The 20,085-nt window shown below is 43.7% G+C and overlaps 31 non-coding genes across 31 annotated transcripts; 11 read left to right on the plus strand and 20 right to left on the minus strand.

Moving 5' to 3' along the window:
• Positions 1-747: 747 nt before the first annotated feature.
• Positions 748-820, minus strand: trnaf-gaa (transfer RNA phenylalanine (anticodon GAA)). Its single transcript has one exon. It is a non-coding gene; the product is annotated as a tRNA-Phe (tRNA).
• Positions 821-1,095: 275 nt separating this feature from the next.
• trnaa-ugc (transfer RNA alanine (anticodon UGC)) lies at positions 1,096-1,168 on the plus strand. Its single transcript has one exon. It is a non-coding gene; the product is annotated as a tRNA-Ala (tRNA).
• Positions 1,169-1,636: 468 nt separating this feature from the next.
• On the minus strand, positions 1,637-1,709 carry trnaf-gaa (transfer RNA phenylalanine (anticodon GAA)). The gene has a single exon. It is a non-coding gene; the product is annotated as a tRNA-Phe (tRNA).
• Positions 1,710-2,526: 817 nt separating this feature from the next.
• Positions 2,527-2,599, minus strand: trnaf-gaa (transfer RNA phenylalanine (anticodon GAA)). Its single transcript has one exon. It is a non-coding gene; the product is annotated as a tRNA-Phe (tRNA).
• A 275-nt stretch (positions 2,600-2,874) lies between these two features.
• trnaa-ugc (transfer RNA alanine (anticodon UGC)) lies at positions 2,875-2,947 on the plus strand. The gene has a single exon. It is a non-coding gene; the product is annotated as a tRNA-Ala (tRNA).
• Positions 2,948-3,415: 468 nt separating this feature from the next.
• trnaf-gaa (transfer RNA phenylalanine (anticodon GAA)) lies at positions 3,416-3,488 on the minus strand. The gene has a single exon. It is a non-coding gene; the product is annotated as a tRNA-Phe (tRNA).
• An 817-nt stretch (positions 3,489-4,305) lies between these two features.
• Positions 4,306-4,378, minus strand: trnaf-gaa (transfer RNA phenylalanine (anticodon GAA)). Its single transcript has one exon. It is a non-coding gene; the product is annotated as a tRNA-Phe (tRNA).
• Positions 4,379-4,653: 275 nt separating this feature from the next.
• trnaa-ugc (transfer RNA alanine (anticodon UGC)) lies at positions 4,654-4,726 on the plus strand. Its single transcript has one exon. It is a non-coding gene; the product is annotated as a tRNA-Ala (tRNA).
• A 468-nt stretch (positions 4,727-5,194) lies between these two features.
• trnaf-gaa (transfer RNA phenylalanine (anticodon GAA)) lies at positions 5,195-5,267 on the minus strand. The gene has a single exon. It is a non-coding gene; the product is annotated as a tRNA-Phe (tRNA).
• Positions 5,268-6,083: 816 nt separating this feature from the next.
• Positions 6,084-6,156, minus strand: trnaf-gaa (transfer RNA phenylalanine (anticodon GAA)). Its single transcript has one exon. It is a non-coding gene; the product is annotated as a tRNA-Phe (tRNA).
• Positions 6,157-6,973: 817 nt separating this feature from the next.
• Positions 6,974-7,046, minus strand: trnaf-gaa (transfer RNA phenylalanine (anticodon GAA)). Its single transcript has one exon. It is a non-coding gene; the product is annotated as a tRNA-Phe (tRNA).
• A 275-nt stretch (positions 7,047-7,321) lies between these two features.
• On the plus strand, positions 7,322-7,394 carry trnaa-ugc (transfer RNA alanine (anticodon UGC)). Its single transcript has one exon. It is a non-coding gene; the product is annotated as a tRNA-Ala (tRNA).
• Positions 7,395-7,863: 469 nt separating this feature from the next.
• trnaf-gaa (transfer RNA phenylalanine (anticodon GAA)) lies at positions 7,864-7,936 on the minus strand. Its single transcript has one exon. It is a non-coding gene; the product is annotated as a tRNA-Phe (tRNA).
• A 275-nt stretch (positions 7,937-8,211) lies between these two features.
• trnaa-ugc (transfer RNA alanine (anticodon UGC)) lies at positions 8,212-8,284 on the plus strand. The gene has a single exon. It is a non-coding gene; the product is annotated as a tRNA-Ala (tRNA).
• Positions 8,285-8,752: 468 nt separating this feature from the next.
• trnaf-gaa (transfer RNA phenylalanine (anticodon GAA)) lies at positions 8,753-8,825 on the minus strand. Its single transcript has one exon. It is a non-coding gene; the product is annotated as a tRNA-Phe (tRNA).
• Positions 8,826-9,641: 816 nt separating this feature from the next.
• Positions 9,642-9,714, minus strand: trnaf-gaa (transfer RNA phenylalanine (anticodon GAA)). Its single transcript has one exon. It is a non-coding gene; the product is annotated as a tRNA-Phe (tRNA).
• Positions 9,715-10,530: 816 nt separating this feature from the next.
• Positions 10,531-10,603, minus strand: trnaf-gaa (transfer RNA phenylalanine (anticodon GAA)). The gene has a single exon. It is a non-coding gene; the product is annotated as a tRNA-Phe (tRNA).
• Positions 10,604-11,759: 1,156 nt separating this feature from the next.
• Positions 11,760-11,832, plus strand: trnaa-ugc (transfer RNA alanine (anticodon UGC)). Its single transcript has one exon. It is a non-coding gene; the product is annotated as a tRNA-Ala (tRNA).
• Positions 11,833-12,300: 468 nt separating this feature from the next.
• Positions 12,301-12,373, minus strand: trnaf-gaa (transfer RNA phenylalanine (anticodon GAA)). The gene has a single exon. It is a non-coding gene; the product is annotated as a tRNA-Phe (tRNA).
• An 816-nt stretch (positions 12,374-13,189) lies between these two features.
• Positions 13,190-13,262, minus strand: trnaf-gaa (transfer RNA phenylalanine (anticodon GAA)). Its single transcript has one exon. It is a non-coding gene; the product is annotated as a tRNA-Phe (tRNA).
• A 275-nt stretch (positions 13,263-13,537) lies between these two features.
• On the plus strand, positions 13,538-13,610 carry trnaa-ugc (transfer RNA alanine (anticodon UGC)). The gene has a single exon. It is a non-coding gene; the product is annotated as a tRNA-Ala (tRNA).
• Positions 13,611-14,078: 468 nt separating this feature from the next.
• On the minus strand, positions 14,079-14,151 carry trnaf-gaa (transfer RNA phenylalanine (anticodon GAA)). Its single transcript has one exon. It is a non-coding gene; the product is annotated as a tRNA-Phe (tRNA).
• A 1,156-nt stretch (positions 14,152-15,307) lies between these two features.
• trnaa-ugc (transfer RNA alanine (anticodon UGC)) lies at positions 15,308-15,380 on the plus strand. The gene has a single exon. It is a non-coding gene; the product is annotated as a tRNA-Ala (tRNA).
• Positions 15,381-15,848: 468 nt separating this feature from the next.
• On the minus strand, positions 15,849-15,921 carry trnaf-gaa (transfer RNA phenylalanine (anticodon GAA)). Its single transcript has one exon. It is a non-coding gene; the product is annotated as a tRNA-Phe (tRNA).
• Positions 15,922-16,196: 275 nt separating this feature from the next.
• Positions 16,197-16,269, plus strand: trnaa-ugc (transfer RNA alanine (anticodon UGC)). Its single transcript has one exon. It is a non-coding gene; the product is annotated as a tRNA-Ala (tRNA).
• A 468-nt stretch (positions 16,270-16,737) lies between these two features.
• Positions 16,738-16,810, minus strand: trnaf-gaa (transfer RNA phenylalanine (anticodon GAA)). The gene has a single exon. It is a non-coding gene; the product is annotated as a tRNA-Phe (tRNA).
• A 275-nt stretch (positions 16,811-17,085) lies between these two features.
• trnaa-ugc (transfer RNA alanine (anticodon UGC)) lies at positions 17,086-17,158 on the plus strand. The gene has a single exon. It is a non-coding gene; the product is annotated as a tRNA-Ala (tRNA).
• A 468-nt stretch (positions 17,159-17,626) lies between these two features.
• Positions 17,627-17,699, minus strand: trnaf-gaa (transfer RNA phenylalanine (anticodon GAA)). The gene has a single exon. It is a non-coding gene; the product is annotated as a tRNA-Phe (tRNA).
• An 816-nt stretch (positions 17,700-18,515) lies between these two features.
• Positions 18,516-18,588, minus strand: trnaf-gaa (transfer RNA phenylalanine (anticodon GAA)). Its single transcript has one exon. It is a non-coding gene; the product is annotated as a tRNA-Phe (tRNA).
• A 275-nt stretch (positions 18,589-18,863) lies between these two features.
• On the plus strand, positions 18,864-18,936 carry trnaa-ugc (transfer RNA alanine (anticodon UGC)). The gene has a single exon. It is a non-coding gene; the product is annotated as a tRNA-Ala (tRNA).
• Positions 18,937-19,404: 468 nt separating this feature from the next.
• Positions 19,405-19,477, minus strand: trnaf-gaa (transfer RNA phenylalanine (anticodon GAA)). The gene has a single exon. It is a non-coding gene; the product is annotated as a tRNA-Phe (tRNA).
• Positions 19,478-20,085: the final 608 nt, after the last annotated feature.

Below are 20,085 nucleotides of genomic sequence, written 5' to 3' on the forward strand. Positions count from 1 at the left end.
TTGCAACATGCTTTCACAGCGTAACGGTTTCGGCACAGTGAAATTCACGGACAGGTATGGCAAGACCTAATTTGGCAATGTTTATCATGATGCCAACATGAGAAAACCTTGTGGGTCAATGCTGGATTCGGTATTATTTCCTAGTCGGGCTGAGCTGATCCGTAAGCTTTCCTTAAAACTCCAATCAAAAGGATAAACTCTTGAGAGGGGGATTAGCTCAAGTGGTAGAGCGCTAGCTTTGCATGCGAGAGGTAGTGGGATCGATGCCCACATTCTCCAAAGCTCTCTTACTGACTCCTTGCTTGCTTACGATAAGCATGAAGCAGCCAGCTCTAGTCTTAAGGGAATAATTTCATGACCTTCAAAGGTCTCTTAGAACATGGTCACTTTGGATTCCTCCAGCAAACAGTTGACATCTTTGCCACATCTCTTTTTACTTTTGGACAAAGGCTGTCCATAAGCCGAAGGAAGCAGAGGAAAGTCCAATTCAGTCAAAACTTAAGCATGTCGTGAAGTGGTACACCTATGCTTTTGGACAACGCGTACATGCAAGTTGACACCTACACATTTCCTTCTCCAAATGCTTTATCAGCAGATGAATTGAACATCTAGAGTCTCGAGTTCTGACAATCCCACTGTGAAATCTCACAACAAAACATCAAACAGTTTATGTCTGTTTATAATTTTTCAACAGAATGCACAGGTCATTCAAAAGCTGAGGCTTTCCGCCTAGCTAGGTCGAGTTCATGCCGAAACCCGGGATCGAACCAGGGACCTTTAGATCTTCAGTCTAACGCTCTCCCAACTGAGCTATTTCGGCAAGCTGCAGATAAACCACGTCGAGATGCAAACGAAACTTTATCAACGACTGTTACCTTTCCTTAGGTTCTTGCAACATGCTTTCACAGCGTAACGGTTTCGGCACAGTGAAATTCACGGACAGGTACGGCAAGACCTAATTTGGCAATGTTTATCATGATGCCAACATGAGAAAACCTTGTGGGTCAATGCTGGATTCGGTATTATTTCCTAGTCGGGCTGAGCTGATCCGTAAGCTTTCCTTAAAACTCCAATCAAAAGTATAAACTCTTGAGAGGGGGATTAGCTCAAGTGGTAGAGCGCTCGCTTTGCATGCGAGAGGTAGTGGGATCGATGCCCACATTCTCCAAAGCTCTCTTACTGACTCCTTGCTTGCTTACGATAAGCATGAAGCAGCCAGCTCTAGTCTTAAGGGAATCATTTCATGACCTTCAAAGGTCTCTTAGAACATGGTCACTTTGGATTCCTCCAGCAAACAGTTGACATCTTTGCCACATCTCTTTTTACTTTTGGACAAAGACTGTCCATAAGCCGAAGGAAGCAGAGGAAAGTCCAATTCAGTCAAAACTTAAGCATGTCGTGAAGTGGTACACCTATGCTTTTGGACAACGCGTACATGCAAGTTGACACCTACACATTTCCTTCTCCAAATGCTTTATCAGCAGATGAATTGAACATCTAGAGTCTTGAGTTCTGACAATCCCACTGTGAAATCTCACAACAAAACATCAAACAGTTTATGTCTGTTTATAATTTTTCAACAGAATGCACAGGTCATTCAAAAGCTGAGGCTTTCCACCTAGCTAGGTCGAATTCATGCCGAAACCCGGGATCGAACCAGGGACCTTTAGATCTTCAGTCTAACACTCTCCCAACTGAGCTATTTCGGCATGCTGCAGATAAACCACGTCGAGATGCAAACGAAACTTTATCAACGACTGTTACCTTTCCTTAGGTTCTTGCAACATGCTTTCACAGCGTAACGGTTTCGGCACAGTGAAATTCACGGACAGGTACAGCAAGACCTAATTTGGCAATGTTTATCATGATGCCGACATGAGAAAACCTTGTGGGTCAATGCTGGATTCGGTATTATTTCCTAGTCGGGCTGAGCTGATCCGTAAGCTTTCCTTAAAACTCCAATCAAAAGAATAAACTCTTGAGAGGGGGATTAGCTCAAGTGGTAGAGCGCTCGCTTTGCATGGGAGAGGTAGTGGGATCGATGCCCACATTCTCCGAAGCTCTCTTACTGACTCCTTGCTTGCTTACGATAAGCATGAAGCAGCCAGCTTTAGTCTTAAGGGAATAATTTCATGACCTTCAAAGGTCTCTTAGAACATGGTCACTTTGGATTCCTCCAGCAAACAGTTGACATCTTTGCCACATCTCTTTTTACTTTTGGACAAAGGCTGTCCATAAGCCGAAGGAAGCAGAGGAAAGTCCAATTCAGTCAAAACTTAAGCATGTCGTGAAGTGGTACACCTATGCTTTTGGACAACGCGTACATGCAAGTTGACACCTACACATTTCCTTCTCCAAATGCTTTATCAGCAGATGAATTGAACATCTAGAGTCTCGAGTTCTGACAATCCCACTGTGAAATCTCACAACAAAACATCAAACAGTTTATGTCTGTTTATAATTTTTTCAACAGAATGCACAGGTCATTCAAAAGCTGAGGCTTTCCACCTAGCTAGGTCGAGTTCATGCCGAAACCCGGGATCGAACCAGGGACCTTTAGATCTTCAGTCTAACGCTCTCCCAACTGTGCTATTTCGGCAAGCTGCAGATAAACCACGTCGAGATGCAATCGAAACTTTATCAACGACTGTTACCTTTCCTTAGGTTCTTGCAACATGCTTTCACAGCGTAACGGTTTCGGCACAGTGAAATTCACGGACAGGTACGGCAAGACCTAATTTGGCAATGTTTATCATGATGCCAACATGAGAAAACCTTGTGGGTCAATGCTGGATTCGGTATTATTTCCTAGTCGGGCTGAGCTGATCCGTAAGCTTTCCTTAAAACTCCAATCAAAAGAATAAACTCTTGAGAGGGGGATTAGCTCAAGTGGTAGAGCGCTCGCTTTGCATGCGAGAGGTAGTGGGATCGATGCCCACATTCTCCAAAGCTCTCTTACTGACTCCTTGCTTGCTTACGATAAGCATGAAGCAGCCAGCTCTAGTCTTAAGGGAATCATTTCATGACCTTCAAAGGTCTCTTAGAACATGGTCACTTTGGATTCCTCCAGCAAACAGTTGACATCTTTGCCACATCTCTTTTTACTTTTGGACAAAGACTGTCCATAAGCCGAAGGAAGCAGAGGAAAGTCCAATTCAGTCAAAACTTAAGCATGTCGTGAAGTGGTACACCTATGCTTTTGGACAACGCGTACATGCAAGTTGACACCTACACATTTCCTTCTCCAAATGCTTTATCAGCAGATGAATTGAACATCTAGAGTCTTGAGTTCTGACAATCCCACTGTGAAATCTCACAACAAAACATCAAACAGTTTATGTCTGTTTATAATTTTTCAACAGAATGCACAGGTCATTCAAAAGCTGAGGCTTTCCACCTAGCTAGGTCGAATTCATGCCGAAACCCGGGATCGAACCAGGGACCTTTAGATCTTCAGTCTAACACTCTCCCAACTGAGCTATTTCGGCATGCTGCAGATAAACCACGTCGAGATGCAAACGAAACTTTATCAACGACTGTTACCTTTCCTTAGGTTCTTGCAACATGCTTTCACAGCGTAACGGTTTCGGCACAGTGAAATTCACGGACAGGTACAGCAAGACCTAATTTGGCAATGTTTATCATGATGCCGACATGAGAAAACCTTGTGGGTCAATGCTGGATTCGGTATTATTTCCTAGTCGGGCTGAGCTGATCCGTAAGCTTTCCTTAAAACTCCAATCAAAAGAATAAACTCTTGAGAGGGGGATTAGCTCAAGTGGTAGAGCGCTCGCTTTGCATGCGAGAGGTAGTGGGATCGATGCCCACATTCTCCGAAGCTCTCTTACTGACTCCTTGCTTGCTTACGATAAGCATGAAGCAGCCAGCTTTAGTCTTAAGGGAATAATTTCATGACCTTCAAAGGTCTCTTAGAACATGGTCACTTTGGATTCCTCCAGCAAACAGTTGACATCTTTGCCACATCTCTTTTTACTTTTGGACAAAGGCTGTCCATAAGCCGAAGGAAGCAGAGGAAAGTCCAATTCAGTCAAAACTTAAGCATGTCGTGAAGTGGTACACCTATGCTTTTGGACAACGCGTACATGCAAGTTGACACCTACACATTTCCTTCTCCAAATGCTTTATCAGCAGATGAATTGAACATCTAGAGTCTCGAGTTCTGACAATCCCACTGTGAAATCTCACAACAAAACATCAAACAGTTTATGTCTGTTTATAATTTTTTCAACAGAATGCACAGGTCATTCAAAAGCTGAGGCTTTCCACCTAGCTAGGTCGAGTTCATGCCGAAACCCGGGATCGAACCAGGGACCTTTAGATCTTCAGTCTAACGCTCTCCCAACTGAGCTATTTCGGCAAGCTGCAGATAAACCACGTCGAGATGCAATCGAAACTTTATCAACGACTGTTACCTTTCCTTATGTTCTTGCAACATGCTTTCACAGCGTAACGGTTTCGGCACAGTGAAATTCACGGACAGGTACGGCAAGACCTAATTTGGCAATGTTTATCATGATGCCAACATGAGAAAACCTTGTGGGTCAATGCTGGATTCGGTATTATTTCCTAGTCGGGCTGAGCTGATCCGTAAGCTTTCCTTAAAACTCCAATCAAAAGAATAAACTCTTGAGAGGGGGATTAGCTCAAGTGGTAGAGCGCTCGCTTTGCATGCGAGAGGTAGTGGGATCGATGCCCACATTCTCCAAAGCTCTCTTACTGACTCCTTGCTTGCTTACGATAAGCATGAAGCAGCCAGCTCTAGTCTTAAGGGAATAATTTCATGACCTTCAAAGGTCTCTTAGAACATGGTCACTTTGGATTCCTCCAGCAAACAGTTGACATCTTTGCCACATCTCTTTTTACTTTTGGACAAAGGCTGTCCATAAGCCGAAGGAAGCAGAGGAAAGTCCAATTCAGTCAAAACTTAAGCATGTCGTGAAGTGGTACACCTATGCTTTTGGACAACGCGTACATGCAAGTTGACACCTACACATTTCCTTCTCCAAATGCTTTATCAGCAGATGAATTGAACATCTAGAGTCTCGAGTTCTGACAATCCCACTGTGAAATCTCACAACAAAACATCAAACAGTTTATGTCTGTTTATAATTTTTCAACAGAATGCACAGGTCATTCAAAAGCTGAGGCTTTCCGCCTAGCTAGGTCGAGTTCATGCCGAAACCCGGGATCGAACCAGGGACCTTTAGATCTTCAGTCTAACGCTCTCCCAACTGAGCTATTTCGGCAAGCTGCAGATAAACCACGTCGAGATGCAAACGAAACTTTATCAACGACTGTTACCTGTCCTTAGGTTCTTGCAACATGCTTTCACAGCGTAACGGTTTCGGCACAGTGAAATTCACGGACAGGTACGGCAAGACCTAATTTGGCAATGTTTATCATGATGCCAACATGAGAAAACCTTGTGGGTCAATGCTGGATTCGGTATTATTTCCTAGTCGGGCTGAGCTGATCCGTAAGCTTTCCTTAAAACTCCAATCAAAAGTATAAACTCTTGAGAGGGGGATTAGCTCAAGTGGTAGAGCGCTCGCTTTGCATGCGAGAGGTAGTGAGATCGATGCCCACATTCTCCAAAGCTCTCTTACTGACTCCTTGCTTGCTTACGATAAGCATGAAGCAGCCAGCTCTAGTCTTAAGGGAATCATTTCATGACCTTCAAAGGTCTCTTAGAACATGGTCACTTTGGATTCCTCCAGCAAACAGTTGACATCTTTGCCACATCTCTTTTTACTTTTGGACAAAGACTGTCCATAAGCCGAAGGAAGCAGAGGAAAGTCCAATTCAGTCAAAACTTAAGCATGTCGTGAAGTGGTACACCTATGCTTTTGGACAACGCGTACATGCAAGTTGACACCTACACATTTCCTTCTCCAAATGCTTTATCAGCAGATGAATTGAACATCTAGAGTCTTGAGTTCTGACAATCCCACTGTGAAATCTCACAACAAAACATCAAACAGTTTATGTCTGTTTATAATTTTTCAACAGAATGCACAGGTCATTCAAAAGCTGAGGCTTTCCACCTAGCTAGGTCGAATTCATGCCGAAACCCGGGATCGAACCAGGGACCTTTAGATCTTCAGTCTAACACTCTCCCAACTGAGCTATTTCGGCATGCTGCAGATAAACCACGTCGAGATGCAAACGAAACTTTATCAACGACTGTTACCTTTCCTTAGGTTCTTGCAACATGCTTTCACAGCGTAACGGTTTCGGCACAGTGAAATTCACGGACAGGTACAGCAAGACCTAATTTGGCAATGTTTATCATGATGCCGACATGAGAAAACCTTGTGGGTCAATGCTGGATTCGGTATTATTTCCTAGTCGGGCTGAGCTGATCCGTAAGCTTTCCTTAAAACTCCAATCAAAAGAATAAACTCTTGAGAGGGGGATTAGCTCAAGTGGTAGAGCGCTCGCTTTGCATGCGAGAGGTAGTGGGATCGATGCCTACATTCTCCGAAGCTCTCTTACTGACTCCTTGCTTGCTTACGATAAGCATGAAGCAGCCAGCTTTAGTCTTAAGGGAATAATTTCATGACCTTCAAAGGTCTCTTAGAACATGGTCACTTTGGATTCCTCCAGCAAACAGTTGACATCTTTGCCACATCTCTTTTTACTTTTGGACAAAGGCTGTCCATAAGCCGAAGGAAGCAGAGGAAAGTCCAATTCAGTCAAAACTTAAGCATGTCGTGAAGTGGTACACCTATGCTTTTGGACAACGCGTACATGCAAGTTGACACCTACACATTTCCTTCTCCAAATGCTTTATCAGCAGATGAATTGAACATCTAGAGTCTCGAGTTCTGACAATCCCACTGTGAAATCTCACAACAAAACATCAAACAGTTTATGTCTGTTTATAATTTTTTCAACAGAATGCACAGGTCATTCAAAAGCTGAGGCTTTCCACCTAGCTAGGTCGAGTTCATGCCGAAACCCGGGATCGAACCAGGGACCTTTAGATCTTCAGTCTAACGCTCTCCCAACTGAGCTATTTCGGCAAGCTGCAGATAAACCACGTCGAGATGCAATCGAAACTTTATCAACGACTGTTACCTTTCCTTAGGTTCTTGCAACATGCTTTCACAGCGTAACGGTTTCGGCACAGTGAAATTCACGGACAGGTACGGCAAGACCTAATTTGGCAATGTTTATCATGATGCCAACATGAGAAAACCTTGTGGGTCAATGCTGGATTCGGTATTATTTCCTAGTCGGGCTGAGCTGATCCGTAAGCTTTCCTTAAAACTCCAATCAAAAGAATAAACTCTTGAGAGGGGGATTAGCTCAAGTGGTAGAGCGCTCGCTTTGCATGCGAGAGGTAGTGGGATCGATGCCCACATTCTCCAAAGCTCTCTTACTGACTCCTTGCTTGCTTACGATAAGCATGAAGCAGCCAGCTTTAGTCTTAAGGGAATAATTTCATGACCTTCAAAGGTCTCTTAGAACATGGTCACTTTGGATTCCTCCAGCAAACAGTTGACATCTTTGCCACATCTCTTTTTACTTTTGGACAAAGGCTGTCCATAAGCCGAAGGAAGCAGAGGAAAGTCCAATTCAGTCAAAACTTAAGCATGTCGTGAAGTGGTACACCTATGCTTTTGGACAACGCGTACATGCAAGTTGACACCTACACATTTCCTTCTCCAAATGCTTTATCAGCAGATGAATTGAACATCTAGAGTCTCGAGTTCTGACAATCCCACTGTGAAATCTCACAACAAAACATCAAACAGTTTATGTCTGTTTATAATTTTTTCAACAGAATGCACAGGTCATTCAAAAGCTGAGGCTTTCCACCTAGCTAGGTCGAGTTCATGCCAAAACCCGGGATCGAACCAGGGACCTTTAGATCTTCAGTCTAACGCTCTCCCAACTGAGCTATTTCGGCAAGCTGCAGATAAACCACGTCGAGATGCAATCGAAACTTTATCAACGACTGTTACCTTTCCTTAGGTTCTTGCAACATGCTTTCACAGCGTAACGGTTTCGGCACAGTGAAATTCACGGACAGGTACAGCAAGACCTAATTTGGCAATGTTTATCATGATGCCAACATGAGAAAACCTTGTGGGTCAATGCTGGATTCGGTATTATTTCCTAGTCGGGCTGAGCTGATCCGTAAGCTTTCCTTAAAACTCCAATCAAAAGAATAAACTCTTGAGAGGGGGATTAGCTCAAGTGGTAGAGCGCTCGCTTTGCATGCGAGAGGTAGTGGGATCGATGCCCACATTCTCCAAAGCTCTCTTACTGACTCCTTGCTTGCTTACGATAAGCATGAAGCAGCCAGCTCTAGTCTTAAGGGAATAATTTCATGACCTTCAAAGGTCTCTTAGAACATGGTCACTTTGGATTCCTCCAGCAAACAGTTGACATCTTTGCCACATCTCTTTTTACTTTTGGACAAAGGCTGTCCATAAGCCGAAGGAAGCAGAGGAAAGTCCAATTCAGTCAAAACTTAAGCATGTCGTGAAGTGGTACACCTATGCTTTTGGACAACGCGTACATGCAAGTTGACACCTACACATTTCCTTCTCCAAATGCTTTATCAGCAGATGAATTGAACATCTAGAGTCTCGAGTTCTGACAATCCCACTGTGAAATCTCACAACAAAACATCAAACAGTTTATGTCTGTTTATAATTTTTCAACAGAATGCACAGGTCATTCAAAAGCTGAGGCTTTCCACCTAGCTAGGTCGAATTCATGCCGAAACCCGGGATCGAACCAGGGACCTTTAGATCTTCAGTCTAACGCTCTCCCAACTGAGCTATTTCGGCAAGCTGCAGATAAACCACGTCGAGATGCAAACGAAACTTTATCAACGACTGTTACCTTTCCTTAGGTTCTTGCAACATGCTTTCACAGCGTAACGGTTTCGGCACAGTGAAATTCACGGACAGGTATGGCAAGACCTAATTTGGCAATGTTTATCATGATGCCAACATGAGAAAACCTTGTGGGTCAATGCTGGATTCGGTATTATTTCCTAGTCGGGCTGAGCTGATCCGTAAGCTTTCCTTAAAACTCCAATCAAAAGAATAAACTCTTGAGAGGGGGATTAGCTCAAGTGGTAGAGCGCTCGCTTTGCATGCGAGAGGTAGTGGGATCGATGCCCACGTTCTCAAAAGCTCTCTTACTGACTCCTTGCTTGCTTACGATAAGCATGAAGCAGCCAGCTTTAGTCTTAAGGGAATAATTTCATGACCTTCAAAGGTCTCTTAGAACATGGTCACTTTGGATTCCTCCAGCAAACAGTTGACATCTTTGCCACATCTCTTTTTACTTTTGGACAAAGGCTGTCCATAAGCCGAAGGAAGCAGAGGAAAGTCCAATTCAGTCAAAACTTAAGCATGTCGTGAAGTGGTACACCTATGCTTTTGGACAACGCGTACATGCAAGTTGACACCTACACATTTCCTTCTCCAAATGCTTTATCAGCAGATGAATTGAACATCTAGAGTCTCGAGTTCTGACAATCCCACTGTGAAATCTCACAACAAAACATCAAACAGTTTATGTCTGTTTATAATTTTTCAACAGAATGCACAGGTCATTCAAAAGCTGAGGCTTTCCACCTAGCTAGGTCGAATTCATGCCGAAACCCGGGATCGAAACAGGGACCTTTAGATCTTCAGTCTAACGCTCTCCCAACTGAGCTATTTCGGCAAGCTGCAGATAAACCACGTCGAGATGCAAACTAAACTTTATCAACGACTGTTACCTTTCCTTAGGTTCTTGCAACATGCTTTCACAGCGTAACGGTTTCGGCACAGTGAAATTCACGGACAGGTATGGCAAGACCTAATTTGGCAATGTTTATCATGATGCCAACATGAGAAAACCTTGTGGGTCAATGCTGGATTCGGTATTATTTCCTAGTCGGGCTGAGCTGATCCGTAAGCTTTCCTTAAAACTCCAATCAAAAGGATAAACTCTCGAGAGGAGGATTAGCTCAAGTGGTAGAGCGCTAGCTTTGCATGCGAGAGGTAGTGGGATCGATGCCCACATTCTACAAAGCTCTCTTACTGACTCCTTGCTTGCTTACGATAAGCATGAAGCAGCCAGCTTTAGTCTTAAGGGAATAATTTCATGACCTTCAAAGGTCTCTTAGAACATGGTCACTTTGGATTCCTCCAGCAAACAGTTGACATCTTTGCCACATCTCTTTTTACTTTTGGACAAAGGCTGTCCATAAGCCGAAGGAAGCAGAGGAAAGTCCAATTCAGTCAAAACTTAAGCATGTCGTGAAGTGGTACACCTATGCTTTTGGACAACGCGTACATGCAAGTTGACACCTACACATTTCCTTCTCCAAATGCTTTATCAGCAGATGAATTGAACATCTAGAGTCTCGAGTTCTGACAATCCCACTGTGAAATCTCACAACAAAACATCAAACAGTTTATGTCTGTTTATAATTTTTCAACAGAATGCACAGGTCATTCAAAAGCTGAGGCTTTCCACCTAGCTAGGTCGAATTCATGCAGAAACCCGGGATCGAACCAGGGACCTTTAGATCTTCAGTCTAACGCTCTCCCAACTGAGCTATTTCGGCAAGCTGCAGATAAACCACGTCGAGATGCAAACGAAACTTTATCAACGACTGTTACCTTTCCTTAGGTTCTTGCAACATGCTTTCACAGCGTAACGGTTTCGGCACAGTGAAATTCACGGACAGGTATGGCAAGACCTAATTTGGCAATGTTTATCATGATGCCAACATGAGAAAACCTTGTGGGTCAATGCTGGATTCGGTATTATTTCCTAGTCGGGCTGAGCTGATCCGTAAGCTTTCCTTAAAACTCCAATCAAAAGGATAAACTCTTGAGAGGAGGATTATCTCAAGTGGTAGAGCGCTAGCTTTGCATGCGAGAGGTAGTGGGATCGATGCCCACATTCTCCAAAGCTCTCTTACTGACTCCTTGCTTGCTTACGATAAGCATGAAGCAGCCAGCTCTAGTCTTAAGGGAATAATTTCATGACCTTCAAAGGTCTCTTAGAACATGGTCACTTTGGATTCCTCCAGCAAACAGTTGACATCTTTGCCACATCTCTTTTTACTTTTGGACAAAGGCTGTCCATAAGCCGAAGGAAGCAGAGGAAAGTCCAATTCAGTCAAAACTTAAGCATGTCGTGAAGTGGTACACCTATGCTTTTGGACAACGCGTACATGCAAGTTGACACCTACACATTTCCTTCTCCAAATGCTTTATCAGCAGATGAATTGAACATCTAGAGTCTCGAGTTCTGACAATCCCACTGTGAAATCTCACAACAAAACGTCAAACAGTTTATGTCTGTTTATAATTTTTCAACAGAATGCACAGGTCATTCAAAAGCTGAGGCTTTCCGCCTAGCTAGGTCGAGTTCATGCCGAAACCCGGGATCGAACCAGGGACCTTCAGTCTAACGCTCTCCCAACTGAGCTATTTCGGCAAGCTGCAGATAAACCACGTCGAGATGCAAACGAAACTTTATCAACGACTGTTACCTTTCCTTAGGTTCTTGCAACATGCTTTCACAGCGTAACGGTTTCGGCACAGTGAAATTCACGGACAGGTACGGCAAGACCTAATTTGGCAATGTTTATCATGATGCCAACATGAGAAAACCTTGTGGGTCAATGCTGGATTCGGTATTATTTCCTAGTCGGGCTGAGCTGATCCGTAAGCTTTCCTTAAAACTCCAATCAAAAGTATAAACTCTTGAGAGGGGGATTAGCTCAAGTGGTAGAGCGCTCGCTTTGCATGCGAGAGGTAGTGGGATCGATGCCCACATTCTCCAAAGCTCTCTTACTGACTCCTTGCTTGCTTACGATAAGCATGAAGCAGCCAGCTCTAGTCTTAAGGGAATCATTTCATGACCTTCAAAGGTCTCTTAGAACATGGTCACTTTGGATTCCTCCAGCAAACAGTTGACATCTTTGCCACATCTCTTTTTACTTTTGGACAAAGACTGTCCATAAGCCGAAGGAAGCAGAGGAAAGTCCAATTCAGTCAAAACTTAAGCATGTCGTGAAGTGGTACACCTATGCTTTTGGACAACGCGTACATGCAAGTTGACACCTACACATTTCCTTCTCCAAATGCTTTATCAGCAGATGAATTGAACATCTAGAGTCTTGAATTCTGACAATCCCACTGTGAAATCTCACAACAAAACATCAAACAGTTTATGTCTGTTTATAATTTTTCAACAGAATGCACAGGTCATTCAAAAGCTGAGGCTTTCCGCCTAGCTAGGTCGAATTCATGCCGAAACCCAGGATCGAACCAGGGACCTTTAGATCTTCAGTCTAACGCTCTCCCAACTGAGCTATTTCGGCAAGCTGCAGATAAACCACGTCGAGATGCAAACGAAACTTTACCAACGACTGTTACCTTTCCTTAGGTTCTTGCAACATGCTTTCACAGCGTAACAGTTTCGGCACAGTGAAATTCACGGACAGGTACAGCAAGACCTAATTTGGCAATGTTTATCATGATGCCAACATGAGAAAACCTTGTGGGTCAATGCTGGATTCGGTATTATTTCCTAGTCGGGCTGAGCTGATCCGTAAGCTTTCCTTAAAACTCCAATCAAAAGAATAAACTCTTGAGAGGGGGATTAGCTCAAGTGGTAGAGTGCTAGCTTTGCATGCGAGAGGTAGTGGGATCGATGCCCACATTCTCCAAAGCTCTCTTACTGACTCCTTGCTTGCTTACGATAAGCATGAAGCAGCCAGCTCTAGTCTTAAGGGAATAATTTCATGACCTTCAAAGGTCTCTTAGAACATGGTCACTTTGGATTCCTCCAGCAAACAGTTGACATCTTTGCCACATCTCTTTTTACTTTTGGACAAAGGCTGTCCATAAGCCGAAGGAAGCAGAGGAAAGTCCAATTCAGTCAAAACTTAAGCATGTCGTGAAGTGGTACACCTATGCTTTTGGACAACGCGTACATGCAAGTTGACACCTACACATTTCCTTCTCCAAATGCTTTATCAGCAGATGAATTGAACATCTAGAGTCTCGAGTTCTGACAATCCCACTGTGAAATCTCACAACAAAACATCAAACAGTTTATGTCTGTTTATAATTTTTCAACAGAATGCACAGGTCATTCAAAAGCTGAGGCTTTCCGCCTAGCTAGGTCGAGTTCATGCCGAAACCCGGGATCGAACCAGGGACCTTTAGATCTTCAGTCTAACGCTCTCCCAACTGAGCTATTTCGGCAAGCTGCAGATAAACCACGTCGAGATGCAAACGAAACTTTATCAACGACTGTTACCTTTCCTTAGGTTCTTGCAACATGCTTTCACAGCGTAACGGTTTCGGCACAGTGAAATTCACGGACAGGTACGGCAAGACCTAATTTGGCAATGTTTATCATGATGCCAACATGAGAAAACCTTGTGGGTCAATGCTGGATTCGGTATTATTTCCTAGTCGGGCTGAGCTGATCCGTAAGCTTTCCTTAAAACTCCAATCAAAAGTATAAACTCTTGAGAGGGGGATTAGCTCAAGTGGTAGAGCGCTCGCTTTGCATGCGAGAGGTAGTGGGATCGATGCCCACATTCTCCAAAGCTCTCTTACTGACTCCTTGCTTGCTTACGATAAGCATGAAGCAGCCAGCTTTAGTCTTAAGGGAATAATTTCATGACCTTCAAAGGTCTCTTAGAACATGGTCACTTTGGATTCCTCCAGCAAACAGTTGACATCTTTGCCACATCTCTTTTTACTTTTGGACAAAGGCTGTCCATAAGCCGAAGGAAGCAGAGGAAAGTCCAATTCAGTCAAAACTTAAGCATGTCGTGAAGTGGTACACCTATGCTTTTGGACAACGCGTACATGCAAGTTGACACCTACACATTTCCTTCTCCAAATGCTTTATCAGCAGATGAATTGAACATCTAGAGTCTCGAGTTCTGACAATCCCACTGTGAAATCTCACAACAAAACATCAAACAGTTTATGTCTGTTTATAATTTTTCAACAGAATGCACAGGTCGTTCAAAAGCTGAGGCTTTCCACCTAGCTAGGTCGAATTCATGCCGAAACCCGGGATCGAACCAGGGACCTTTAGATCTTCAGTCTAACGCTCTCCCAACTGAGCTATTTCGGCAAGCTGCAGATAAACCACGTCGAGATGCAAACGAAACTTTATCAACGACTGTTACCTTTCCTTAGGTTCTTGCAACATGCTTTCACAGCGTAACGGTTTCGGCACAGTGAAATTCACGGACAGGTATGGCAAGACCTAATTTGGCAATGTTTATCATGATGCCAACATGAGAAAACCTTGTGGGTCAATGCTGGATTCGGTATTATTTCCTAGTCGGGCTGAGCTGATCCGTAAGCTTTCCTTAAAACTCCAATCAAAAGCATAAACTCTTGAGAGGAGGATTAGCTCAAGTGGTAGAGCGCTAGCTTTGCATGCGAGAGGTAGTGGGATCGATGCCCACATTCTCCAAAGCTCTCTTACTGACTCCTTGCTTGCTTACGATAAGCATGAAGCAGCCAGCTCTAGTCTTAAGGGAATAATTTCATGACCTTCAAAGGTCTCTTAGAACATGGTCACTTTGGATTCCTCCAGCAAACAGTTGACATCTTTGCCACATCTCTTTTTACTTTTGGACAAAGGCTGTCCATAAGCCGAAGGAAGCAGAGGAAAGTCCAATTCAGTCAAAACTTAAGCATGTCGTGAAGTGGTACACCTATGCTTTTGGACAACGCGTACATGCAAGTTGACACCTACACATTTCCTTCTCCAAATGCTTTATCAGCAGATGAATTGAACATCTAGAGTCTCGAGTTCTGACAATCCCACTGTGAAATCTCACAACAAAACATCAAACAGTTTATGTCTGTTTATAATTTTTCAACAGAATGCACAGGTCATTCAAAAGCTGAGGCTTTCCGCCTAGCTAGGTCGAGTTCATGCCGAAACCCGGGATCGAACCAGGGACCTTCAGTCTAACGCTCTCACAACTGAGCTATTTCGGCAAGCTGCAGATAAACCACGTCGAGATGCAAACGAAACTTTATCAACGACTGTTACCTTTCCTTAGGTTCTTGCAACATGCTTTCACAGCGTAACGGTTTCGGCACAGTGAAATTCACGGACAGGTACGGCAAGACCTAATTTGGCAATGTTTATCATGATGCCAACATGAGAAAACCTTGTGGGTCAATGCTGGATTCGGTATTATTTCCTAGTCGGGCTGAGCTGATCCGTAAGCTTTCCTTAAAACTCCAATCAAAAGTATAAACTCTTGAGAGGGGGATTAGCTCAAGTGGTAGAGCGCTCGCTTTGCATGCGAGAGGTAGTGGGATCGATGCCCACATTCTCCAAAGCTCTCTTACTGACTCCTTGCTTGCTTACGATAAGCATGAAGCAGCCAGCTCTAGTCTTAAGGGAATCATTTCATGACCTTCAAAGGTCTCTTAGAACATGGTCACTTTGGATTCCTCCAGCAAACAGTTGACATCTTTGCCACATCTCTTTTTACTTTTGGACAAAGACTGTCCATAAGCCGAAGGAAGCAGAGGAAAGTCCAATTCAGTCAAAACTTAAGCATGTCGTGAAGTGGTACACCTATGCTTTTGGACAACGCGTACATGCAAGTTGACACGTACACATTTCCTTCTCCAAATGCTTTATCAGCAGATGAATTGAACATCTAGAGTCTTGAGTTCTGACAATCCCACTGTGAAATCTCACAACAAAACATCAAACAGTTTATGTCTGTTTATAATTTTTCAACAGAATGCACAGGTCATTCAAAAGCTGAGGCTTTCCACCTAGCTAGGTCGAATTCATGCCGAAACCCGGGATCGAACCAGGGACCTTTAGATCTTCAGTCTAACGCTCTCCCAACTGAGCTATTTCGGCAAGCTGCAGATAAACCACGTCGAGATGCAAACGAAACTTTATCAACGACTGTTACCTTTCCTTAGGTTCTTGCAACATGCTTTCACAGCGTAACGGTTTCGGCACAGTGAAATTCACGGACAGGTATGGCAAGACCTAATTTGGCAATGTTTATCATGATGCCAACATGAGAAAACCTTGTGGGTCAATGCTGGATTCGGTATTATTTCCTAGTCGGGCTGAGCTGATCCGTAAGCTTTCCTTAAAACTCCAATCAAAAGAATAAACTCTTGAGAGGGGGATTAGCTCAAGTGGTAGAGCGCTCGCTTTGCATGCGAGAGGTAGTGGGATCGATGCCCACATTCTCCAAAGCTCTCTTACTGACTCCTTGCTTGCTTACGATAAGCATGAAGCAGCCAGCTTTAGTCTTAAGGGAATAATTTCATGACCTTCAAAGGTCTCTTAGAACATGGTCACTTTGGATTCCTCCAGCAAACAGTTGACATCTTTGCCACATCTCTTTTTACTTTTGGACAAAGGCTGTCCATAAGCCGAAGGAAGCAGAGGAAAGTCCAATTCAGTCAAAACTTAAGCATGTCGTGAAGTGGTACACCTATGCTTTTGGACAACGCGTACATGCAAGTTGACACCTACACATTTCCTTCTCCAAATGCTTTATCAGCAGATGAATTGAACATCTAGAGTCTCGAGTTCTGACAATCCCACTGTGAAATCTCACAACAAAACATCAAACAGTTTATGTCTGTTTATAATTTTTCAACAGAATGCACAGGTCATTCAAAAGCTGAGGCTTTCCGCCTAGCTAGGTCGAGTTCATGCCGAAACCCGGGATCGAACCAGGGACCTTTAGATCTTCAGTCTAACGCTCTCCCAACTGAGCTATTTCGGCAAGCTGCAGATAAACCACGTCGAGATGCAAACGAAAATTTATCAACGACTGTTACCTTTCCTTAGGTTCTTGCAACATGCTTTCACAGCGTAACGGTTTCGGCACAGTGAAATTCACGGACAGGTATGGCAAGACCTAATTTGGCAATGTTTATCATGATGCCAACATGAGAAAACCTTGTGGGTCAATGCTGGATTCGGTATTATTTCCTAGTCGGGCTGAGCTGATCCGTAAGCTTTCCTTAAAACTCCAATCAAAAGAATAAACTCTTGAGAGGGGGATTAGCTCAAGTGGTAGAGCGCTCGCTTTGCATGCGAGAGGTAGTGGGATCGATGCCCACATTCTCCAAAGCTCTCTTACTGACTCCTTGCTTGCTTACGATAAGCATGAAGCAGCCAGCTTTAGTCTTAAGGGAATCATTTCATGACCTTCAAAGGTCTCTTAGAACATGGTCACTTTGGATTCCTCCAGCAAACAGTTGACATCTTTGCCACATCTCTTTTTACTTTTGGACAAAGGCTGTCCATAAGCCGAAGGAAGCAGAGGAAAGTCCAATTCAGTCAAAACTTAAGCATGTCGTGAAGTGGTACACCTATGCTTTTGGACAACGCGTACATGCAAGTTGACACCTACACATTTCCTTCTCCAAATGCTTTATCAGCAGATGAATTGAACATCTAGAGTCTCGAGTTCTGACAATCCCACTGTGAAATCTCACAACAAAACATCAAACAGTTTATGTCTGTTTATAATTTTTCAACAGAATGCACAGGTCATTCAAAAGCTGAGGCTTTCCACCTAGCTAGGTCGAATTCATGCCGAAACCCGGGATCGAACCAGGGACCTTTAGATCTTCAGTCTAACGCTCTCCCAACTGAGCTATTTCGGCAAGCTGCAGATAAACCACGTCGAGATGCAAACGAAACTTTATCAACGACTGTTACCTTTCCTTAGGTTCTTGCAACATGCTTTCACAGCGTAACGGTTTCGGCACAGTGAAATTCACGGACAGGTATGGCAAGACCTAATTTGGCAATGTTTATCATGATGCCAACATGAGAAAACCTTGTGGGTCAATGCTGGATTCGGTATTATTTCCTAGTCGGGCTGAGCTGATCCGTAAGCTTTCCTTAAAACTCCAATCAAAAGGATAAACTCTTGAGAGGGAGATTAGCTCAAGTGGTAGAGCGCTAGCTTTGCATGCGAGAGGTAGTGGGATCGATGCCCACATTCTCCAAAGCTCTCTTACTGACTCCTTGCTTGCTTACGATAAGCATGAAGCAGCCAGCTCTAGCCTTAAGGGAATAATTTCATGACCTTCAAAGGTCTCTTAGAACATGGTCACTTTGGATTCCTCCAGCAAACAGTTGACATCTTTGCCACATCTCTTTTTACTTTTGGACAAAGGCTGTCCATAAGCCGAAGGAAGCAGAGGAAAGTCCAATTCAGTCAAAACTTAAGCATGTCGTGAAGTGGTACACCTATGCTTTTGGACAACGCGTACAGGCAAGTTGACACCTACACATTTCCTTCTCCAAATGCTTTATCAGCAGATGAATTGAACATCTAGAGTCTCGAGTTCTGACAATCCCACTGTGAAATCTCACAACAAAACATCAAACAGTTTATGTCTGTTTATAATTTTTCAACAGAATGCACAGGTCATTCAAAAGCTGAGGCTTTCCGCCTAGCTAGGTCGAGTTCATGCCGAAACCCGGGATCGAACCAGGGACCTTTAGATCTTCAGTCTAACTCTCTCCCAACTGAGCTATTTCGGCAAGCTGCAGATAAACCACGTCGAGATGCAAACGAAAATTTATCAACGACTGTTACCTTTCCTTAGGTTCTTGCAACATGCTTTCACAGCGTAACGGTTTCGGCACAGTGAAATTCACGGACAGGTATGGCAAGACCTAATTTGGCAATGTTTATCATGATGCCAACATGAGAAAACCTTGTGGGTCAATGCTGGATTCGGTATTATTTCCTAGTCGGGCTGAGCTGATCCGTAAGCTTTCCTTAAAACTCCAATCAAAAGAATAAACTCTTGAGAGGGGGATTAGCTCAAGTGGTAGAGCGCTCGCTTTGCATGCGAGAGGTAGTGGGATCGATGCCCACATTCTCCAAAGCTCTCTTACTGACTCCTTGCTTGCTTACGATAAGCATGAAGCAGCCAGCTTTAGTCTTAAGGGAATAATTTCATGACCTTCAAAGGTCTCTTAGAACATGGTCACTTTGGATTCCTCCAGCAAACAGTTGACATCTTTGCCACATCTCTTTTTACTTTTGGACAAAGGCTGTCCATAAGCCGAAGGAAGCAGAGGAAAGTCCAATTCAGTCAAAACTTAAGCATGTCGTGAAGTGGTACACCTATGCTTTTGGACAACGCGTACATGCAAGTTGACACCTACACATTTCCTTCTCCAAATGCTTTATCAGCAGATGAATTGAACATCTAGAGTCTCGAGTTCTGACAATCCCACTGTGAAATCTCACAACAAAACATCAAACAGTTTATGTCTGTTTATAATTTTTCAACAGAATGCACAGGTCATTCAAAAGCTGAGGCTTTCCACCTAGCTAGGTCGAATTCATGCCGAAACCCGGGATCGAACCAGGGACCTTTAGATCTTCAGTCTAACGCTCTCCCAACTGAGCTATTTCGGCAAGCTGCAGATAAACCACGTCGAGATGCAAACGAAACTTTATCAACGACTGTTACCTTTCCTTAGGTTCTTGCAACATGCTTTCACAGCGTAACGGTTTCGGCACAGTGAAATTCACGGACAGGTATGGCAAGACCTAATTTGGCAATGTTTATCATGATGCCAACATGAGAAAACCTTGTGGGTCAATGCTGGATTCGGTATTATTTCCTAGTCGGGCTGAGCTGATCCGTAAGCTTTCCTTAAAACTCCAATCAAAAGGATAAACTCTTGAGAGGGAGATTAGCTCAAGTGGTAGAGCGCTAGCTTTGCATGCGAGAGGTAGTGGGATCGATGCCCACATTCTCCAAAGCTCTCTTACTGACTCCTTGCTTGCTTACGATAAGCATGAAGCAGCCAGCTCTAGCCTTAAGGGAATAATTTCATGACCTTCAAAGGTCTCTTAGAACATGGTCACTTTGGATTCCTCCAGCAAACAGTTGACATCTTTGCCACATCTCTTTTTACTTTTGGACAAAGGCTGTCCATAAGCCGAAGGAAGCAGAGGAAAGTCCAATTCAGTCAAAACTTAAGCATGTCGTGAAGTGGTACACCTATGCTTTTGGACAA

The sequence above is a fragment of the Brachyhypopomus gauderio genome, unplaced genomic scaffold (assembly GCF_052324685.1).
Source record: "Brachyhypopomus gauderio isolate BG-103 unplaced genomic scaffold, BGAUD_0.2 sc90, whole genome shotgun sequence".
NCBI lineage: Eukaryota > Metazoa > Chordata > Actinopteri > Gymnotiformes > Hypopomidae > Brachyhypopomus > Brachyhypopomus gauderio.